Source organism: Melanerpes formicivorus, unplaced genomic scaffold (genome assembly GCF_026170545.1).
Source record: "Melanerpes formicivorus ecotype bairdi unplaced genomic scaffold, bMelFor1.0.p_v2 SCAF_2, whole genome shotgun sequence".
Lineage (NCBI taxonomy): Eukaryota > Metazoa > Chordata > Aves > Piciformes > Picidae > Melanerpes > Melanerpes formicivorus.
In genome coordinates this window covers 11,997,857-12,019,931 of record NW_027142354.1, presented here as the reverse complement: position 1 = coordinate 12,019,931, position 22,075 = coordinate 11,997,857, and the positions used below count along the sequence as shown (strand labels likewise).

The following is a 22,075-nucleotide window of genomic DNA, read 5'->3' as shown; positions in this document are numbered from 1 at the left end:
TCAAAACCAAGATGGAATAGCTTGGAGACTGTTGAAAGTTTGAACTGGAACCTCTAATACTGCTCCAGAGTTGTTGGTTGATGTATTTGGAAATGTGCTGAAGTGTTAGCATCAGAGAAATTGAAATGCACTGCATGTATTTCTCAAAGCATTTATGTCTTTTTTCCCCAGCAAGTTCATGACATACAGTAGTACAACATAGTGATCTGCTCAGGGGCTGCTGTTAGGACCCCCACTAGGCTATCTTTGCCCCAGGCTGTACCAGCCCAAATTCTTCAATGTCTCCTTGCAGTTGCTGTCCAAAGGAATCATTGTTTTATTTTGTCCAGAGACAATTGAATGATAGAATGATAAAATCACAGAATCAATAAGGTTGGAAAAGACCTGAGATCAAGTCCAACCTGTCACCCAAGACCTCATGACTACTAAACCATGGCCCCAAGTGCCATGTCCAATGCCCTCTGAAGTTCCTTTAGACTAAGCCCCCAATTACAGGTTCAAATTCATGTAACATAGTAGACTATTTCCTAGGAAGACTATATAACAGTAGATTATACCAGGACTTAGTTTCTGCCATAAGGTCTCTGTGCTGAATGTCCACTGCTTTTGCAAAGTCAGCTAGGGTGAAACAGATCAGAACCAAATAAAAGAGAAGAACAGAACAACAACAACAACAACAACAACAGCAACAAAAAGCTATCATTAAGGTATCTAAGTATCACCTCCAGGAAGATTATGGTATTAAATGTGGGCCTAAACCTCACAGTTAGATAGCAGGAAGGGTGGTTGTGGGCCAGTCAAATGCCCACCCAGTCAGTTACTCCTCTCTTTTCCTGTGACAGTTAGATTTAGGTAGTGAGAAACAAAGGAAAACATTAAAGCAACACCTTTGGTCCCCCTTTCTCAGCTAACCTTCAGTCTTTCACTCCCCATTCTCTTTGCCCCTGACCCAAACACTGGAGGAGTGAATATGGCAGGGTGTTTCAGTACACAGAGGGCTCCCTCTACTGCTCCTTCCCTCACACACTTTCCCCTTGATCCAGCATGGGCTCTCCACAGGCTGCAGTTTTTCCAGGAAAATCCACCTGCTGCAGTTTGAAGTTCTCCACATAGCAGCCTCTAGCTTCTCATCAGACCCACCCCTGCAGTCCCCTGCTGACAGAATATGAGCATGAGCACTCTATACACGGATAAATATACCAAATGATCCATTCAACATATTCTCAGCTGTCATGTGCTCATTTTTCCCTCATACAAGAACTTTGGAGGAAAATTATGAAAGTTTTAAAAATCAGAAAAAGATTTAACTCCAGTTTAAGTGAATAAAGCTTTCTCAGGCATATCAATATTGGAACCCATGCTTCTCATTGAAAGCTCTTCTGCTAACACTACTAAATTCTGTCTCATTCTTTTAAAGAAAAGTATCTTAAATTAAACAAAATTATATGGTAAGTTAAAATAATCATTGTGTCACGTCCTAAACTTTGTAGTCATTCATTCTCTGTTTTTGGCATATAAAAGGAGACATTCACTAAGGAAAGTGCAAGGAAAATGTTAGCAGCAGATCCCATTAAGTAAATGAAGGAAAATAGAAAACCTGATCTGAATGAAAATACATCCTCTGACAGATAATTTCCAATGGAATATAGCAATACCACATACAGATAAAGTAATGAACAAACATGTCTTATCTGATTGTTTCTCATCACACCTCCATTTGTTTAATTCCCACAGGTCTATTTTCATAATACAGCCACGATATTGTGCCCTCACCAAAGGAAGGGAATATTGACTTTCTAGTTCTTTTTTTTAAAACAAAAATGATTTTTGTGGGGTGTGTACACATAGAGGTAAACCAGATTTTGACAGTGTTTATTCTGGCATTAAGCTGAATAGAAAAATATTCACCTAAGATTCCATGATTCAAAAGAAAATATGCCAGGGTCTGGAAGAATTTTTGCCCATTTTTTTTTTTTTAAATATTTTTATTTTCAGGGCCAGAGAAAATAAAAGACTGGATATTTTCACAGTATCACACTATCACAGTATAACTAAGGTTGGAAGAGACCTCGAGGATCATCAAGTCCAACCTGTCAACACAGACCTCATGACTAGACCATGGCACCAAGCACCACGTCCAATCTCCTCTTGAACACCTCCAGGGATGGTGACTCCACCACCTCTCCAAGCAGCACATTCCAATGACTAATGACTCTCTCAGTGAAGAACTTTCTCCTTACCTCGAGCCTAAACTTCCCCTGGCGCAGCTTGAGACTGTGCCCCTTGTTCTGGTGCTGGTTGCTTGGGAGAAGAGACCAACCCCCTCCTGGCTACAACCACCTTTCAGGTAGTTGTAGAGGGCAATGAGGTCTCCCCTGAGTCTTGTCTTCTCCAGGCTAAACAATCCCAGCTCCCTCAGCCTCTCCTCATAGGGCTTGTGCTCAAGACCTCTCACCGGCCTTGTTGCCCTTCTCTGGACACGTTCAAGTGTCTCAATGTCCTTCTTAAATTGAGGGGCCCAGAATTGGACACAGTACTCAAGGTGTGGCCTAACCAATGAAGAATACAGGGGCACAATGACCTCCCTGCTCCTGCTGGCCACACTATTCCTAATGCAGGCCAGGATGCCATTGGCCTTCTTGGCCACCTGGGCACACTGCTGGCTCATGTTTAGGCAACTGTCAATCAGCACCCCCAGGTCCCTCTCTGTTTGGCAGCTCTCCAGCCACTCTGTCCCCAGCCTGTAGCTCTGCATGGGGTTGCTGTGTCCAAAGTGCAGCACTCGGCACTTGGATTTGTTAAATGACATCCCATTGGACTCCGCCCATCTGTCCTGCCGGTAGAGGTCCCTCTGCAGAGCCTTTCTACCCTCTAACTCACCAACATCTGTTCCTAACTTGGTGTCATCTGCAAATTTGCTGATGACTGACTCGACCCCCTCATCCAGATCATCAATGAAGATGTTAAAGAGGATGGGGCCCAGCACTGATTCCTGGGGGATGCCACTGGTGACTGGCTGCCAGCTGGATGTGGCACCATTCACCACCACTCTCTGGGCCCGGCCCTCCAGTCAGTTCCTAACCCAGCACAGAGTGTAGTGGTCCAAGCCACGAGCTGACAGCTTAGACAGCAGTTTGCTGTGGGGGACGGTGTCAAAGGCCTTGCTGAAGTCCAAGTAGACCACATCCATAGGCCTCCCCATGTCCACCAGATGGGTCACCTGATCATAGAAGGAGATCAGGTTGGAGAGGCAGGACCTGCCCCTCCTGAATCCATGTTGGCTGGACCTGAGCCCTTGCCCATCCTTCAGGTGCGCAGTTATTGCCACCAGGATAATCTGCTCCATCACTTTCCCTGGCACTGAGGTCAGGCTGACTGGCCTGTAGTTTCCAGGTTCCTCCATCCGACCCTTCTTATGGATGGGGACCACATTGGCCAGTTTCCAGTCATCTGGGACCTCACCGGTGAGCCAGGACCGGAGGAAAATGATGGAAAAAAAAATGTTGGCGCCAGTGCCGACTATATTTCAAGTTGTCATGGCGGGGAATTGGGAAAAGTTTTCAACTAGCAATAATTGCACCTCGGATTAACCTCATTGGCTACGACACTGCCACTGCACAAAGATGCCATAAGGGCAGAATTATTCTGAATTATTAGCAATTCAAAATTGAAGCTGATTCTTTGGATTTAGACTAGAACAAAATAAGCTTGTTTCAACTTTCCTGCTTCTGGGAGCTCACAGATTTTTATGTACAATTGTTACTTATAGAAAACATGCAGCATAATTAGCAAGCAACTGGAATGTCAGAAAATTTGTGTATAAATTTATTAACCAGCACTGTGATTACCTAATCAGTTAATCCCCTTCTGCTCTTGTTTGCATCTTTGACCATTTTAACTCCACTAAAAGCAACGCTTCTGCCATAGAGTTTCTCAACATGAAATGAATGAATTAGTGATTCCAGAGGAGCCAGTGCTCCCTGACATCATAAACAAAGCTAGATCTAACTGCAGGAAGGGCTCTGAAGGTGCCAGTGTTTTGAGGTCTTGCAGGTCCAGTGCATAGACACAGCCACCATCATATGCAACATTGAATCACGTCTCGCTGTGCCCTTGATGTAAAGACTTCCTTGAACTTGAGATAAATTCAACTCACCCAGCAGTTAAAATGGAAATGGACTCTACATATTTTTGATGTACTGTCTTTTTTGTTTTTCATCTCCTTTCAGCCTTGTTTCAGCTATGTTTTGATGTGCTACAAAAGAGTGCAAGTCTACTTTCTGTAGTGCATATTATGTTGTGTTAACTGCAGCAATAAGCAGATACTTCAATAGTAAATGTATTCAGTTCTTCACCATTCATGCATAGCAAAACTAAGAACAGTTTGAATTAATTTAATTCAGCTCTACCATTCTAGGAAATATCTTTGTGATGAGTACAGTACAGCTAATAAGCAGATAAAATATAGAGTATCTTCTACAATAACAAGGAGTTAGCTGTGTCTTTTTATAAACAGATTGGGGTTTTTTATACATAATGAGTATACTGGTAATAAAAGATATTACCATGATATATTCTTCACATGTTAATTTTTTAAAATGTGTTGGTAAAGACATAAAACAGAGCTGTAGGTTTCTCTCTAGTTTTACTGTCCTGAGACTGGGCAATATTACATAAAAACGCTGAGCCACACTGTGGGGACCAGGTTTGCAAAAGTCCAGGTAGCTTCACGTTCACGAAATAAAGAAAACCAAACCAAGTGTTACTAACTTCGGATGTCCTTACCAATCAGCTCTCAAAGAACTCCCAAGTTCAGCTGCAAGTTAGATTTTATGCAGTGCTTATTCTAAATGATAATTGCAATTGATTCATTACATGCTGTGCAGGATGTTTTGTGAAATTCAAAAGAGCTTTTTTCTATAGTTTGGTGTTAATTGTTATGAGCCCTCAGATACACGACTGCCAACTCACCAAGTTTTAGGCAACAGACACTAGGTTTTATAGGCCGTAAAACCAGAAAGACAGTCACAATACCAAATATCATAAAGTTATAATGAAGAACAGTGTAGAGGTTTATTCCTGCAATGCACATTTCATTTTGTAGCAACACTGTTTTAAGAATCAGCAATTCAGCACTCTTACTTTCAACTTCATTACACTTCCAGGCTAACTGAGTGCCATTTGCTGAAATTTAGAAATGAGTAACCAGGCTTATCGTGAGCTATTTTGTTAGGAAGGCCAAATGAACACTCCCATATGTAAATCCATTTGGTATAATTTGGTATAATTCAATTCTGAAAGAATTATGTGAGGATTTCAATGTAATCACAGGAAACACTAATAACATGAAGGAGTTTAGAATAGAATAGAATAGGATAGGATAGGATAGGATAGGATAGGATAGAATAGAATAGAATAGAATAGAATAGAATAGAATAGAATAGAATAGAATAGAATAGAATAGAATAGACCAGGTTGGAAAAGACCTTTGAGATCATCAAGTCCAACCTATCATCCAACACTATCTAATCGGCTAAACCATGGCACCAAGCTCCCCATTAAGTCTCTTCCTAAACACCTCCAGTGATGGTGATTCCACCATCTCCCTTGGCAGCCCATTCCAATGGGCAATCACTCTTTCTGAGAAGAACTTCTTCCTAACATCCAGCCTAAACCTCCCCTGGCACAGCTTGAGACTGTGTCCTCCTGTTCTGGTGCTGGATGCCTGGGAGAAGAGACCAACCCCCACCTGGCTACAACCTCCCTTCAGGTAGTTGTAGACAGCAATAAGGTTTAGAAACTGTTTTACTTGTCACCTTATGTAACACTGTCTTAGAAAGAAGTACAATCAATCATTTGTTCTCTTCATCTATTTAGTTATGAAAAAAAAATCCATAATTATCAAAGAGTACAGAACAAGTTCATACATTAGTGAGTGCCTAAGATCTAGAAATATGTATAGGTCACAGGATTTTGACTTATTTGTGTCTTCAAATGCTATCTTTACTTTCAGTAGTAGTGGTATATTTAGCCAGCATAGGGCTCAGTTGGTAGCGCATAAGACCCTTAATGAGAAGGTTGTGAGTTCAAGCCTGCAGTGGGCAGTAGTGTCCTCCCTACTCTAGTCACGAGGTCTGTGGTGACAGGTTGGACTCGATGATCTTTGAGGTCTCTTCCAACCTTAGTGATACTGAATGTATTCTGTGGTAGGAAGCTAAGAATAAAACACATTAGTTGTCTGGCTGTAAGGCTACTACATAGGATTATTATATAAACACAAATAGAATCTTTTAGAAGCATTGTCTTCTTCAGAGGAAGAAGTGCAGATGACTGTTCAAAGTGGTTGCTAATTTAAATAGAAGTGGTATTGACCTATCAAATTTTGGAATATGACATTAAAATGACCCATGGAGAAAAAATGAACAAAATGGGACTCAGGAAGGAAGTAGAGAAAAATGAATAGAAAGATGAATGGATAATACTCTTTCAAAGCAGGAAAAGCCACTGTTTGTTCATCTGAAATATCTAAACTACACCAAAGGAAAGGAAATTCATCTGAGATGTGGAAATAATTATCTGATGCTAGAGACTAAACCACAACTACAGTTCATATCAAGAGACTGCAACATCTCCCACAGTTAGTGTTTATGTTAAGAAGCTTACAAATGCTTCCCAATAATTCTATACTTGGTTAATCCTGCCTTAGGCAAATGGTAGATTCAAAGGGTCTTGCAAAGATTCGGTCATAAGAAAGTCTTCAGTTTATCCTGATTAGAGTTTTTTTTTAATGTTGGGACCTCTATCTTCCTGGTCTTTGTGTGCTGTAGCCTTTACAGGCTTTCTTCATGTAAATTCAATAGTTAATAGATCACTCTTAGCTTCATGAATCAAAATTGTAGGAGTCAATAATGTTTGCCCAGCAGGGACTTTGGTAAAGAATTTTTACAAAGGGATATGTGATGATAAAAGGGAGTAATCAGTACCATGATTCTATAGACCAGTTGGCTTGACATGTAGATGATTGGATGCAAAAGACATCTGCTTTATATTCACTTTAATTTAATTTGATACCCCAGAGAAAACAAGCTCAAGTATACAAATGGATTAACAAAAGTGTTTTTTCCGTTTAGTCTTTATATAATGACCAAAATGTCTGATAAGAGCCATTGATTTGCTGCCAGCTGTGTTAAAACACTGCAAAGGCAGTTGTGAAGGATGATAACGCTAAAACTGCTTCATGATGGCTGTGATTTATTGAATTAAAGATATGAATCTAGCAACAAAGCCTGATGAGGAGCATACAAAGAATAAATCCCAGTTAAAATCAACGAAAGTCAAGTCAAAGTTCTAAGACAACAACCACCCATCCCCCACCTCACCCAAATAAACCCAGAACTAAAGCTCCTTCCTGAGCATGAGGCTATGGAATTGTTCTGCTTTTTATACTTTGACGAAAGCTGCATAGCTGCATATCTTCTTCTGAATATTGTCATAACATTTGTGGTTAGCATTTTTCATTCCTGTTAACAAATGAGAGCAACAGCATTTACAGCTCTGAAAGGAGAATGTGTGGAAGCGTGTTTCTCTGGAGTACTTGTTTCCTGTGCTTTATCTTGCTACTCAGGTCTATGGGACTAAAAAGAACTTTCCGGTGTCTATATCTCCTCTAAACAACAGAGATTTATTGTGGAAAAATAAAATGAAAAGTAGACATTAATTGATTTTGTTGTTTAGTGTTGGTTTTTATTTTTTATTTTATTTTTATTTTTAAATGAGATGATTGTAAAAGTGGACAATTACATTAAAATTGCCTGTTGCTGACCTTGGCTGAGCTCTTGTTGTGGCTGAGTACTAACAAGGTACTCTGCTCTGCTCTTCTCTTTTATCCTTTCCCTTGTACAGGGCGGAAGGGTGCAGAGCAGGGAAAGCTATTGGTAACCTCCTGGTTTTGTCCAGGGGGGTCCTTGTGTTGTTTGTGATTTGCAAATATCTGTAAATATTGTATATTTTGTACACATTCATTGCATATCATATTTCTAGATTGTAGTTTGTTTGCAACTGTAGCTTCTTCTGCTTCTACCCAAATCTGAGCTAGTCTGGTAATTTTATTTTGGGGGGTAGTTCTTGCAAGATTTTTCATCAGCTAAATGAGACAACAGGCAGGAAGCAATTATATGAGCACAAGGATGAATTTCTATACTTAAGATGCATAAAAGGCAGTATTTTATTTTCTGTCCCATTTCACTTGACTGATTGAGGTAAATGCTAGCTGTCCTCTTTTAAATAATTGGAATAGTGCACAGAACACAAATCTATGTAAAGAAAAATAATGAGGATTTCTGGTCTAAATTAAAATAATTCATTCTACATGTGTCGCCTTTTCCTCTGATTCTTCATGCTAACAGCTAATAATTTTGTATAAGTAATTATATATTGGTAAGAGCATGGCCCCAGTATGTGTTCAGTTAGTGCACTGGTCTATATTCTAATCTGCCAACCTGCGCAACAAACGAAAAAGAAGAGTGTTAACATTACTTAGGGCAAATGCATTTTTTTGCATGAGCAGTTGATTTTTATTTTCACCATCTCTACCATTAGTAGTATTTCTTGCCAGCTCAAATAACAGAGCCATAGAGTCATTTAGTTTGCAAAAGACCTTAAAATCAATGTTTCTTAACATCACTATAATGTGAACATAAAATGGGAAATGGCGAATTACAAAGACTTTTAAAACATGAGAAAGGAATATCTAAAGTCATAAACAAAAATCTCACATCACCTCTCACTGAGATACAAATTGGAACTGTTTTGAAGCATTTGAATAGCATCAAAGATCTGTCTCAGAGTAAGCAGGGTCTATTACAGCAGTCAGAGATTTTTTTTCTGAAGTTATCCACATCTTACTTTTGTTGTAGACCATTTTTTGTAGTTCCTTCCTTCCTTCCTTCCTTCCTTCCTTCCTTCCTTCCTTCCTTCCTTCCTGCCTGCCTGCCTGCCTGCCTGCCTGCCTTCCTATTGTCATAATAGTTATTAAAATGTATCACATACTTCTTGCCTTGTTAAAGAACTTCAGATTGTCAACCCTCTAAGACAAGTTGTACCACTTATTGACATTTCTCTTCCATTTTTATTGCTAGGGAAAGGTCACTTGCTACAATCATGGAAGAACATAATGTGTTATCTCTCTATCAGCTGCTTAATATTCTCTGTGTTTGTAAGGCATTCAACACAATATAGTAAATGTTAGTGCTGGTCATTTTTCATGGCGCTAAACCTCCCCTCTTCCAGCTGATAAAGAGAGGAAGGAGCAAAAAAGAATGGTTTGTTGTAAAGCCTTAGCATATACTTTTCCCCTGCACCTAGCCAGACTTTGCCTGGAGATGATGAATTAAACCGTTCCCTGGAAAATTGCTGTCAGACTGACTGAATGAATCAGAGCCTTGAGAGCTATTGCCAGTCCTGCCGTTTCTCTTTTGGCAGCCTGCACTATACAATATGCTGGCTCTTCGTCTTTCCTGGCTTTTACCTAAAAGAACAAGAACTCTCTTTAACTCCACCATCCCTTTAGCCACAGTAATACTGTTATGACTGTTGATCCATGAGACACCAGAATGCTGCCACTGGGACATAAATGAAGAATGTACTGCACCAAGTATTACATAAAATATTAAAGATTGCTTCTAATCAAGACATTTTATATCTAAGTATTTTGGAAATAATAGGGGAACTGACCTTTCAAAATTATCCCAAAAGCTAAAATAACATAATTTTATTGCATTTTGTCCAAGTGCAACTTAATGCTACTCTGTGAAAACACACACGGAATTTTTAGGTCCTCAGAACAAATGCCAGAATTCTGATCAGAGTATGACTGGAAGAGATTATAATTTAAAGCTTGTTCCAGTCTACTTCCATAATATTCACATAGATGCAGTCATTTCAGTAGCTCCAAAACAGACCTCAGCATAAGTACTTGTATGGTTATCTGAATCGTAGAATAGAGTAGAATAGAGTAGAATAGAATAGAATAGAATAGAATAGAATAGAATAGAATAGAATAGAATCAACCAGGTTGGAAGAGACCTTTGAGATCATCGTGTCCAACCTATCATCCAACACCAATCAGCTAAACCATGGCACCAAGCACCCCATCAAGTCTCTTCCTAAACACCTCCAGTGATGGTGACTCCACCACCTCCCTGGGCAGCACATTCCAATGGCTAACAACTCTCTCTGTGAAGAGCTTTCTCCTCACCTTGAGCCTAAACCTCCCCTGGTGCAGTTTGTGTCCTCTTGTTCTGGTGCTGATTGCCTGGGAGAAGAGATAAACCCCCACCTGGCTACAACCTCCCTTTTCAGGTAGTTGTAGGCAGCAATAAGGTCTCCCCTGAGCCTCCTCTTCTGCAGGCTAGGCAACCCCAGCTCCCTCAGCCTCTCTTCATAGGGCTTGTGCTCCAAACCCCTAAAAAGATTTCTAAATAATCTAAAATAACTTGAACAAAGCAAAGTATTTTCCTCAGAGATGCTGTAAACTAAAATATTTTTCCGTAGAAACAGATTTTATGGTTCAAGCATTCCGTTCATATGAAAGAGGTAATTGTTATCCCTGACTGGCACTAACAAAGATTTATCCAGAATGAACTCTAATTTAGGCTTGTGTTAGAGAATGGCTCCCTTTTTGTGCCTGTAGCTTTCCCTGCTCTATATGGCATCTCAGTAGGTATCATTGTTTGCATTTATGGCTTGGGCCAAATACCTTGCAATGACTTAGAAGCAAAAAAATGAAGCAATACTGATTAAAAGTATTTAATTTCAAATGTGTACCTGAGCATTCAACTTTTCTTCTTGAAACTCCACTCAAAAAACACACTAAAGTCCGTCCTACAGATTTCTGCAGAGCCAAACAAAGTGTATTCTGTCACTCTTTGATGCTTGCCATGCTGTACACCCTTTACTGATCCACGCTGTGGCAGGACTCTCATCTCAGAGAGATTAAAGAAAGTATCATGGTATCATAGTATCATAGTATCAGTCAGGGTTGGAAGGGACCACAAGGATGATCTAGTTCCAACTCCCCTGCCATGGGCAGGGACACCCCACACTAGATCAGGCTGGACAGAGCCTCATCTAGCCTGATCCTAAACACCTCCAGGGACGGGGCCTCAACCACCTCCCTGGACAACCCATTCCAGGGTTTCACCACTCTCATGGTGAAGAACTTCCTCCTCACCTCCAGCCTGAATCTCCCCACCTCCAGCTTCATTCCATTCCCCCTAGTCCTATCACTACCTGATATCCTGAGAAGTCCCTCCCCAGCCTTCCTGTAGGCCCCCTTCAGATACTGGAAGGCCACAATTAGGTCACCTTGGAGCCTTCTCTTCTCCAGACTGAACAGCCCCAACTCCTTCAGTCTGTAAGTAAGTAAGAGGTTTTCAATTTTATTTGCCAAACTCAGTGATTCCATCCTATATCTGTGGGACTGGAAGCTTACCTTCCAGTCAGTGTAAGTAAAGGCTTAGCTATGTGACCTTTGGTTGATTATTGTTTCAAAATAAATCCAGGAGTTTCTAGCAATATTTCAGAAGACAGAGTATAAACAAATGTAAGTCCTGAAATAGTTTGCTTGTTTCCCTGTTGACAGTTTTCCATTGTCAGATGTCTCACAAATTTTTTTCCTTTCCAAAAATGTTGGTTTGGATGAATTTATTATGGAACACTATGAGCTGTAGCAACCACTCTGGAGCTAGTTCCGAAGTCACATGCTTGCAGATGATTCATTTTTTTGAGAATATTTCTGAGCACTGTGAGTATATTTCAGCAAAAAGGCTTGATAAATTCTTTTTAATGAAAAATGCAAAAATAAACCTTAAGATTTTAGAGTTTAATTTAAAAACACATTTTTATTGATAAGATAAGAAAATTGATGTTTCTGAATTTCTGAGATACTATGTAAACCCCAGGAATTATGTGGTTCGTCAAATAGCTGCAATCATTTTACCACATCAGTAGCTCAGAAAATAGTTATGTTTAGCTGGTATATTTATTCAGAGGGGAACATGTCTTCCCCTCTGCCCACTGTCATCCTGTTTATCATGGAACCAGAATTACAATTTTGAGACAAATGGATTCACTACTTCTGAGTAATTTATTTATTTTTTTCTCTCCCCAAATGGTATTTATGATGTGTTGCAGATATAAATGTGTTATAGAATAAAGCAGAAATTGAAGGAGTTCTCATACAAGAAAAACATTGCAGGAGATGGAGACTGAAATGATGGCTTCATTACAGTACAACCCAAACTGGAGTAATCTTTAATTGGTTTAGGATTTTACCATGAGTCCAGCATAGAATGGGACAGGAATGCAGGTTAATTAAATGCATATTGGGGGCAAGGCTGAGATGGTTAGAACCAAGAAATGTCTAAGTTATCTCTGGAAATGGATATCCAGATGGATGTTACCAGGGATTTATTACCTCAGGCTTACTTGATTAAAGTTAGTGCGTTTATCATTGGCAATCCCGAATCCACTGTCTCTGTCACCTTAATAAATTAAACCTCTCCGTTGTTCTAACTTTTTAAACCTATTTCAGTGCAAGTCCTCATAGAGGCCCCAGAAAAGAAGCAAATGTTAATTTTGCTGATTGGTTTTGGTAAGTGTATTGGGTTGAACTGAGGTGGAGTTAATTCTCCTCACAGCATCATTTTAGTGCTGTGTTTTTTTGCAGCAGCAGTTGATAACACAGCAGTGTTTTGGCTACGGCTGAATTCGGTATCCGAGCTGTGTCCTTTCAACATTTCCCTGCCCCAGGAGTACATTGAGGGGTGGGCAGGATCTTGGCAGGGGACACAACTGAGCCAGCTGACTCAGACTGGCCAAAGAGGTATTCCATACCATACGACGTCAGCTCAGGTATAAGAAGGACGTGAAAGAAGGAAGTGTTGGGGATTCGTCCATGGCGTTTATCCTCCCAAGGAACCACCAAGCTTAGAGAGCCCTGCTTCCCGAGACCGACCACCGTCCTGCTGATGGGAAGTAGAGACCAACATCTCTCTCTCTGCTTTCTTTGCTTCCGCGCGGTCTATTTGCTGTTTGCTTATTAGTGTTATTAAATTGCTCCTATCTTATCCCCGGCTTCTGTTATATTTTCTTTCCCTTCTTCCCCTGTTCACTTAAGAGGGGGAGTGATAGAGCGGCTTGGTGGGTGTCTGGCCTCCAGGCCAGAGCCAAACCACCACAGTAAGACTCTGGGACAGGGGCTCTGAGACAGGCAGATGTCAGGATCTTGCTCATGACATAAGTCCATCATAAATAAAACCTGAAAATTAGTTGAAAAAGCTGAAAATATTTTAGTTCCATTAAACAAGAACAACTACATCCAGTATCACATACACTTTGCAATCATGTGGGTAAAGTGGATGTTGGACTAGATGTCTATTGATACTAAGGTTCTGTGATTCTGTGATACTGCGACATTGCAGAGAACAGGCTACCTACTCGTTATCTTAGGCAATTTAAAGATATTAACATTTGTGAGGATAAGGATGGAACTCCTAAACATTCATTATATTAATATTTTGCCACTCAGATTGTTCAATTATCCTTTTATAAAAATATTTACCTTAAATGGGTGTTTTTGTACAGCTGGCCTAAAAGTTAAGTTTCTACTTGAACACTGGACTCTATAGAGAGACAGAGAAAAATAAACCACTTCAGTCCTGCAGCAACCTATCAGTTATTATTTGGAACACCTTCAGTGGTAATTGCTGGTAGAAATTCTACAAATGAATGATAGCAACTCTGGAAAGTATTTGGAAAAGGGAGTTACAGTTTAAGCCCTTGATGACAATTAGGAGAAAAAAATTAACTGGTTTTTATCACCAACAGATCCCAAACACAAAAGTAAATAGAGTTGTTGAAAGTACCACAGCACTAAGCAGAGCTGAGTAATAATTGTGGGTTAGGGTGGGAAGATACTCTTCAGATGGTACTGGAAGGCCAGATAAATGTATTCACTATAGATATATATGCAATGCAATGCTTATCAACACTGGCAAACACATCTGAAGGATGTCATATCTCCAAATAGAAAGGATGCACTGGGATACCTGGAATGACTGTGCATTTTCACAGGTGGAACCAGCAGATGCTTGCCACCCTGTGGTAGGAAGGACTTAACCACATTATGGTACAGAGGAGAGCACAAAAGGCATACAGATGATATATTTAACTTTCAGAGAAAACATCTCTAAAGAGACCCAGGAAATGACTACAAGCTTTTCTTACAGTACAGTCTTCAGTGCTAACTTGTGATTCTTCATGGTACACTTTCCCTCTTGGCCGATGAAAAATCTTGATGACACCACACCTATCAGGGAGATGGTAGATTCTAGGATGTGTATTCAAAAATTTTTTCTCTACAGCTTCCTCTGTTGCTATCTTCCCTATAAAATGAATCCACATGAGGAAAGTAAATCCAGATTTCCTGTCTGTTACTGTAAAATACTGTCTTTATGTAGCTGGTTGATATAAGGTAGTTATCAAGAGAGTTTTGTAAAATTCCTTGTTGGTCCATTTCTCACAGCAATATTAGAAACTGTGAAGCAGTAAGAAGTTTGCTGATTAAGTCTACACAAACACCAAATTTTACAGTGTCCCTCACAGTAAATCAGGCTATCATGCCTTTGAGATTTCTGGCTGCTTCTTGGAGAAGGTGCTGAGGGTTTGCTTTATTGAATATGTTGTTGCTAATTGGGGTTTTGGTGAGTACAATTTTTACATTTTATTTCAAATATCTAGAAATAGATCTGAAGTGTTAAGATACAGTGAAGTGTTAAGATATTTTTTTAAGAGCCAGCACAAAATTAATGTTGGTTTAATGTAGTTGCTCTAGAATTTCAATGTCTTTCTTTTGCTGGGGAATCCAAGCGTGGGTAACTAGAAATCACTCTCTTACAGTCCTCTAATGGTTTTACATCTGTGAATTCTAAACCAGATCATTACAAATTTCAGTTTGAAATCAAGCTTTTGTTAAGTTTTAAAAAACAGTTCACAATGATAAAAACCCCCAAACACACACAAAACAGAACCAAAAAACCCAAAAAACCTCCAAACTGACGGCAGTATCATACAAAATAATTCTTTCACTCCAAGTCTGACATGCTCAAGGGAAGTCACAGCTTTTCTTTCATTTTGCTTCAGAATGTGCCCTAACAGGGAATCCTAATTTCTTTAGATATCACATAGTCCAGAACATTGTATGCTTAAGTTTCTAAAGCAAAAAACTCTTTTCCAGTCCCCTAGACTAATAGTGGACTGGGCAGAAGAGTCATGGTAGGTATGAGGCTAGTTTTACTATTTCTTTTGAATTTCTTGTGGTTCCTACTGAATTCCTGGACTTTACATATGAACATGGGCAAATGAAGTGAACTAATTCTGACAGCAAGGATATACTCAGATAGAATAGAATAAACCAGGTTGGAAGAGACCTTCAAGATCATCGCGTCCAACCTATCATCCAACACCACCTAATCAACTAACCCATGTAACCAAGCACCCTGTCAAGTCTCCTCCTGAACACCTCCAGTGACGGCGACTCCACCACCTCCCCGGGCAGTCCATTCCAATGGGCAATCACTCTCTCTGTGTAAAACTTCCTCCTGACCTCCAGCCTGAACCTCTCCTGGTGCAGCCTGAGACTGTGTCCTCTTGTTCTGGTGCTGGCTGCCTGGGAGAAGAGACCAACCTCTGCCTGTTTACAACCCCCCTTCAGGTAGTTGTAGAGAGCAATAAGGTCACCCCTGAGTCTCCTCCTCTCCAGGCTAAGCAGCCCCAGCTCCCTCAGCCTCTCCTCATAGGGCTTTCCAAGCCCCTCACCAACTTCGTTGCCCTTCGCTGGACTCGTTCCAGCAAGTCAACATCCTTCCTAAACTGAGGGGCCCAGAACTGGACACAGGACTCGAGGTGTGGCCTAACCAGTGCAGTGTACAGGGGCAGAATGACCTCCCTGCTCCTGCTGGCCACACTGTTCTTAATGCAGGCCAGGATGCCATTGGCCCTCTTGGCTGCCTGGGCATACTGCAGGCTCATGTTCATCCTACCATCAACCAGCACCCCCAGGTCCCTCTCTGCCTGGCCGCTCTCCAGCCACTCTGACCCCAGCCTGTAGCACTGCATGGGGTTGTTGTGGCCAATGTACAGAACCCGGCACTTGGATGTGTTAAATCTCATGCCGTTGGACTCTGCCCAACGGCAGATGTTTTGCATCTTCGGATGCGAAACAGCTGAAACAGTCTGTGTTCATAACTGTTTTGTGCAATATATTTGTTATTTCTTCTTCTAAGCTGTAAACAGTAGGTCCACTCTGAAATTTTCAAGACTGAGACTCTGGCATATTGTTATAGGTGTCTATTTTGATGACCATCCAGGCATTGTGTAAACATAGTAGACACATGATTTCTAGTGAGAGACTAATTTTCAAAATTGAACAGATTCTTGACAAAAAAGGGTATGAACATCTTCCTGCCTGACAGAAAATGTTTAAAATGATTTGATAGAAATACAGACTTTTCTGTTGCGAGTGAGCTATCTTCAAGTGACCATGGTTTTTTTCTGCTTTGTATCAATATATTTTTGCCTAAACTTAATGAACAAACAAATAAATAATCAAGAAGGAAGCTTTTCAATGCATTACAGGCATTAACCAAGGAATGATGTTCAGATTTTAAGATAGTCATTCTTGCCTTCATGGTGAAGCTAGAGAAATAGGTACCTATGAGCAGATGAGTTATATCATCTTACTGCTGCTATAGGGCTAGATAAAACCAAAGCTCACTTTTTAAATCACAGAGCATGTGAAATCTCAGTAAGTTGGATTTTTACTTACACAATCCCCTGGTTTTGATACTGTTACTATACCTATATTACCAATAATTCAGAAGAAAGACCTAATTGCATTTTATCAGTAGTTTTGTCTTTTTCTACATTGTAACAATGAAAATTACCTCCTGGAATATCAGTACAGAAGATCCAGACATCTCTCTAACAGCATGTGTGGCTATTTTGTATGTGATGCAAGCTGTTTTTTGCTGCTCTCATTCTTTCTTAACCTTGTTTTGAACATTGTTGTGATGAATGGATTAAACAGGAGTTTCATTTTCTGGAGACAATATTAAGTCTTCACTTCCCCCTCTCTACTGATTTGCTAAATATCAAACCAATTTTTCAGTTCAGACAAACATGCACAGCAATATTTGTCTATATATTTTTCAGAGCATGGCGAAACATTTTTGATTGCAAATTATTGATTTCAATGCACAATTTTCAGTTCCTGGTACTACCTTCTAATAACAGTGTTGTGCTGATTTCTTTAGCTACATATAATGACTGGATCTGTTCTAGGTTTGAACAGATCCCCACATTTCCATTTTAACAACTTCACATCTAATGACAGCATAATGTGGTTATAAAGACAATTCTTTTCACACTTGACTGCATAAACCTCAGACCAATGACCTTATCAGTTACTCTACTCTGTGAAGAATAATTTTTCTCTGTGGTCTTAAAAATCTTAAAAAGCATGTGACTGAAGGAATTGTGAGCAGTCCTAAGCACAGATGTACCTTGCATACTACTCAGCCTTAAAGCTTCTTCATTCCTAGCTGCCTGGACACTTTCTGTTTCATGTTGTCTTTAGTGCTAGATTGCCGAAATTAAGATTATCAATCAGAAAGGTTCCTGGATGCACAGTATGTTTCCTTTTGTTATCATGTTTTATTTCTCCATTTTTAGCGAGGTGGTAGTTTTAAGGGGAAAAATTCATAAACTGAAAAGCTGAATGAAGGCAAAAAAGGTACTTTAATCTGTCCTTAAAAATCATTAGTCTTCACTATTTAGCTAAACACATGTAACAGTTTAAACCTGCAGTAAAAATGTGTATATTAATAGGTGCAGATGAATTCAACAATATCTAGTGAACACCAGAATCACAAGATGAATACATGAAACTCAACATCTGATTTTATGAAGCACTCAGTATCAGTAGTGAGCACTGAAATAATCTGGAGTTTGTTATCAGAAGAACAAGAAAAAAATAGAGATGACAAATTATTCTGATTTAGTGAAAATAAGATCTAGGTAGAAAAAACATCATCAGTAAAAGCATGGTGTGAAATGTATGCTTTCTGTAATCAATAATGACTGTGCTTTTAGATTTCTAAAAGCCAGACATTGTTCTAGTACTTTATGCAGTAAAATAGTAGATCAAATAGTAGACCTCCTGAACAGCAGAGAATGACGTACAGCTGATTCAGGCCAAAGGACAACTCTCACATTTCTTCATTTTAACGTACAGCATAAGAAGTGTAAGGATAGGGAAAAATACTTTTGGTTCTTGTTTTAACTCATATATAATGAGATGGTAATAAAATTGTGTGAATGAGATAGCCACAGCAATCCTAGGTTAAAAGAAAATAAAAACTAGACAGAAAAGCCTATGTAAATTTTGTTCTATGGATACATGTAGTTTAGGAGATCTGAAAGGTATTTTCAAGTCCTCATTTTTAGCACTTATTCTAATCCAAGTTTATTTTGCATATAGTTTCATAAAACATAATTGGATTGCAATTTTTCGTTCAGCCATAGACTAAACCAATCAGAACTATTTTGAAGTTGGTGATCCTAGCTGACAATGGTAAGTAGCACTACATTTTGTATTCATCCTGCAGAGTGAATTGGTTCCACAATGCTGTCATTATCTGAAGAGACACAAAGCATCCAAATGAGGAATATGCTTTTCATTTGTGTGTCTGAAATAAGTGTGGTATCTGAAAGAACCTGATGATTATATTACTTGTGTGAATGAAGGAACTCACTATTTGTGAAAATGACTCCATTATCTGTCCAGTTCATTAAGAAAACATCTTGTCTCTCTGTCTTCTCTAATGTTATTTGAATGCAGAAATGAATGATTGTAAGTCAAGAGAACTATCTTTTAAATTTACTGTGCATTTTTTATTTGCATTTAAATTGAAGTGTGAGCATTTACTCTGCTGCATGCAATGCACACAGGAGTTGAGCTTTGAAGTATTTATTTTATTGCTTCTTTTTTTTTTAATAAATTTTATTTTTATCTCAGGGAATTTACCACTGAGAGGCTATATCTACAGTGTGGATTAGGCACATATACCGTGCATTAGGCCTGTGGTGTAGTGGATCACAGATATGGACCATAACTCTATTCTTCACTTGTAATTTTAGGTTAAGCTGGGTAAAAACTTATGCTTTGCCACTGGTTCAACATTCCCTCAGCTTGAGCTTTCATCAGTTATTGAAGTAATACTGCAGTGTGTCTGAGAAAGTACTGTGCAGGCAACAAAAGCTATGACTAGTACAGGAGACTGGCAATTAATGGTTTAATGATGGGTGATTTGATCAGAAAAATTACAAGGAAAAAAAAAATGTTAACTGAGCTCTAAGCAAGATTTCCAGTTAAAGCAGATGACCAAAGAAGAACAGAAAATAGGTATAATCAAGGCATAGTTCTTGGCCTTGTATAGAAAAAAAAAGTTGGATGTGACAGGGTGACAGAATTGGAATGTGAATTGTGACTGTGTATCATGAATAACAAAAATATTGGCTTCTAAGATGAGACATCTGAATCACTGGCATGCTGTTTTACAAATTACCACTGTACTCTTTGACTTTTAGTACTGATCTGGTTTCCAGTTGCTCCAGGATACCTGATCTGATGAGGCTCTGGCCAGCCTGATCTAGGGTGGGGTGTCCCTGCCCTGCCCATGGTAGGGGGTTTGGAACTAGATGATCCTTGTGGTCCCTTCCAACCCTGACTGATACTATGATACTATGATGCTATGACAATGTTATGGTGGGTGTCTGATACAGACCCCTTGACCAGGAAGAAGCCTTTGATGCTTCAGACAACTGGAAAAGCCTTACATTTGCATTCCCTAGTCTTTACAGGGAACTTGAACCACTCTGATATCTACTGGCAGAGCAAGGCAGCTGGGCACAAGCAGTTGAGGAAGTTTCTGTAGTGCATTGATGACAACCTGCTCAAGCAGATGAACATGGAGTCAGTGCAGGGGAGATACTATGCTGGACCTCATGCCTTCAGACAAGAAATAGATGGTCAGGAATATTAAAATCAGGGGCAGTCTTGGCTGCAGTGACCATGAAATGCTGGAATCCAGAATCTTGAGACAAGACAATAGGGCAAATCAGAGGATCACTACTCTGGACATCAGGAAAGCCAACCTTAATCTGTTCACATGTCTGCTTGGAAGAAACCCACAGGATACAACTGTGGACAGAAGAGGAGTCTGAGACAGCAAGTTAATCTTCAAAGATCCTCTTTTCTGAGCTCAATGATCTGTCCTCAAATGCAGGAAGTGAAGTGAAGTGAAGTGAAGTGAAGTGAAGTGAAGTGAAGTGAAGTGAAGTGAAGTGAAGTGAAGTGAAGTGAAGTGAAGTGAAGTGAAGTGAAGTGAAGTGAAGTGAAGTGGAGGAGGTAGGAGGCCTTCATGGAGGATCAAGTTGTTTGTGACTAAATTCAACTACTGAAAGAAAAGTATACCAGATGTGGAAGCAGTGGCAGATGACCCAGGAGGAGTGTGGAGACACCCTCTGAGCATGCAGTGAAGGGGTTAGAAAAGCCATAGTTTATGGCAACTACATCCTTGGAGATGCTCAACACCTGACTGGATCCAACCCTAAGAAATCTACTATAACTGAACCTGCTTTGATCAGGGGGTTGGACTAGATGATCTCCAGAAATCCTTTGCAATATCAACAATTCTACGATTCTGCTAATAAATGCATATACTGTCTGGGAATTCCAGAAGATTTCTCTTTACATTCTCTGTTCTTTTCATGACAGAAAACATTAAAGACTCAGACTTTTGGAGTGACTGAAATAATACTGGAAAACTTTGAGATGATGATATTACATTTTTAGATTTTTTACAATGCCCTTCTCTGCTCATCCTGCAGAGAAAGTCACTGTTTCCCTCTTCAATAGTTCTGAACCAAATATAAAGCTCATGTGGTGTTTTTTTTTTGGTGTTTTTGTTTGTTTTTTTTTTTCTCTGAAGGGCTCCATTTTATCTCTAGTGCAAAGCAATACATACATCACATACATGCTTTCACTACCATTTTGAATGGTGTAGCAAGGTAACACGCTCAGCCTTTGTGACCATATGGTACACTGTTCTCTGTGCAATATAAAGAATATTCTGATTTATAATTTAAAATAAAATGGACAACTATAATTAAAATTGTAAGTTTCACAGTAACTTTTAGATGGATGCAATCACTGACTGTATTCATCAGGTGATATGGTTAGAATTCAGCTTCCTTTCAAAAGAATGTAGGTAGTCCTGTTTTGAAAATATGACAAGTTTGGCATAAATAACTTATACTTTTTCAAAGCCTTCAGGTTTTTATATGACACTCTACCAGCAAAGTGAATTTCTTTAACTCCTTGAATGAGTTCTCATATGCTTAGCAGCTTAGCAACCTTTATTATCCCAGTCACTGTAGGGCTTTTTTCCTCATTGAATGCACCATGTGGCAGTTTCACCGAAGGTGTGTGTGGCTGTGGCATTGATCTTAGCACCTCATAATAAGCCTCTGATCTTAATATCCACCTTAATGTTTTTCAAGACCTTGAACCACTTCAGGTCTGAAAAAAGATTATGATATAGGTTTCCCAATGTGCCTTTATAGACCAGCTGTACAGTCTTTTGGAAAATGGCTCAGATGGAAAAGCAGTGAAGCATCAGAAGTATGCCAGTCTAAATGTTTTCCTGCCATTGAAGGGTGAATGCTATCACACATGTGTAAGTGCATCTGCTTGCAAATCCTTATCCCAAATGTTCTGCTGTTGAATAATTTCTTTCAGAGTTAAAAAGCTGACTTTTTTTCTGTCTTATTCTCAGACTTAGCAGCTTGATAATGTAGCTATCATATCCCTGTCTGCCAAAACATGCTTTTCATTCCTGTAGAGACTCTTACTTCTCCCACCAGAACTTCTATGTGTGTAAAAAGAGACTTGAAG

At 39.5% G+C, this 22,075-nt stretch overlaps 1 non-coding gene across 1 annotated transcript; it reads right to left on the bottom strand.

Annotated features, from left to right (window-relative positions):
• Window positions 1–3,493: 3,493 nt before the first annotated feature.
• Window positions 3,494–3,625, bottom strand: LOC137454118 (U4 spliceosomal RNA). The gene has a single exon (XR_010990546.1). It is a non-coding gene; the product is annotated as a U4 spliceosomal RNA (small nuclear RNA).
• Window positions 3,626–22,075: the final 18,450 nt, after the last annotated feature.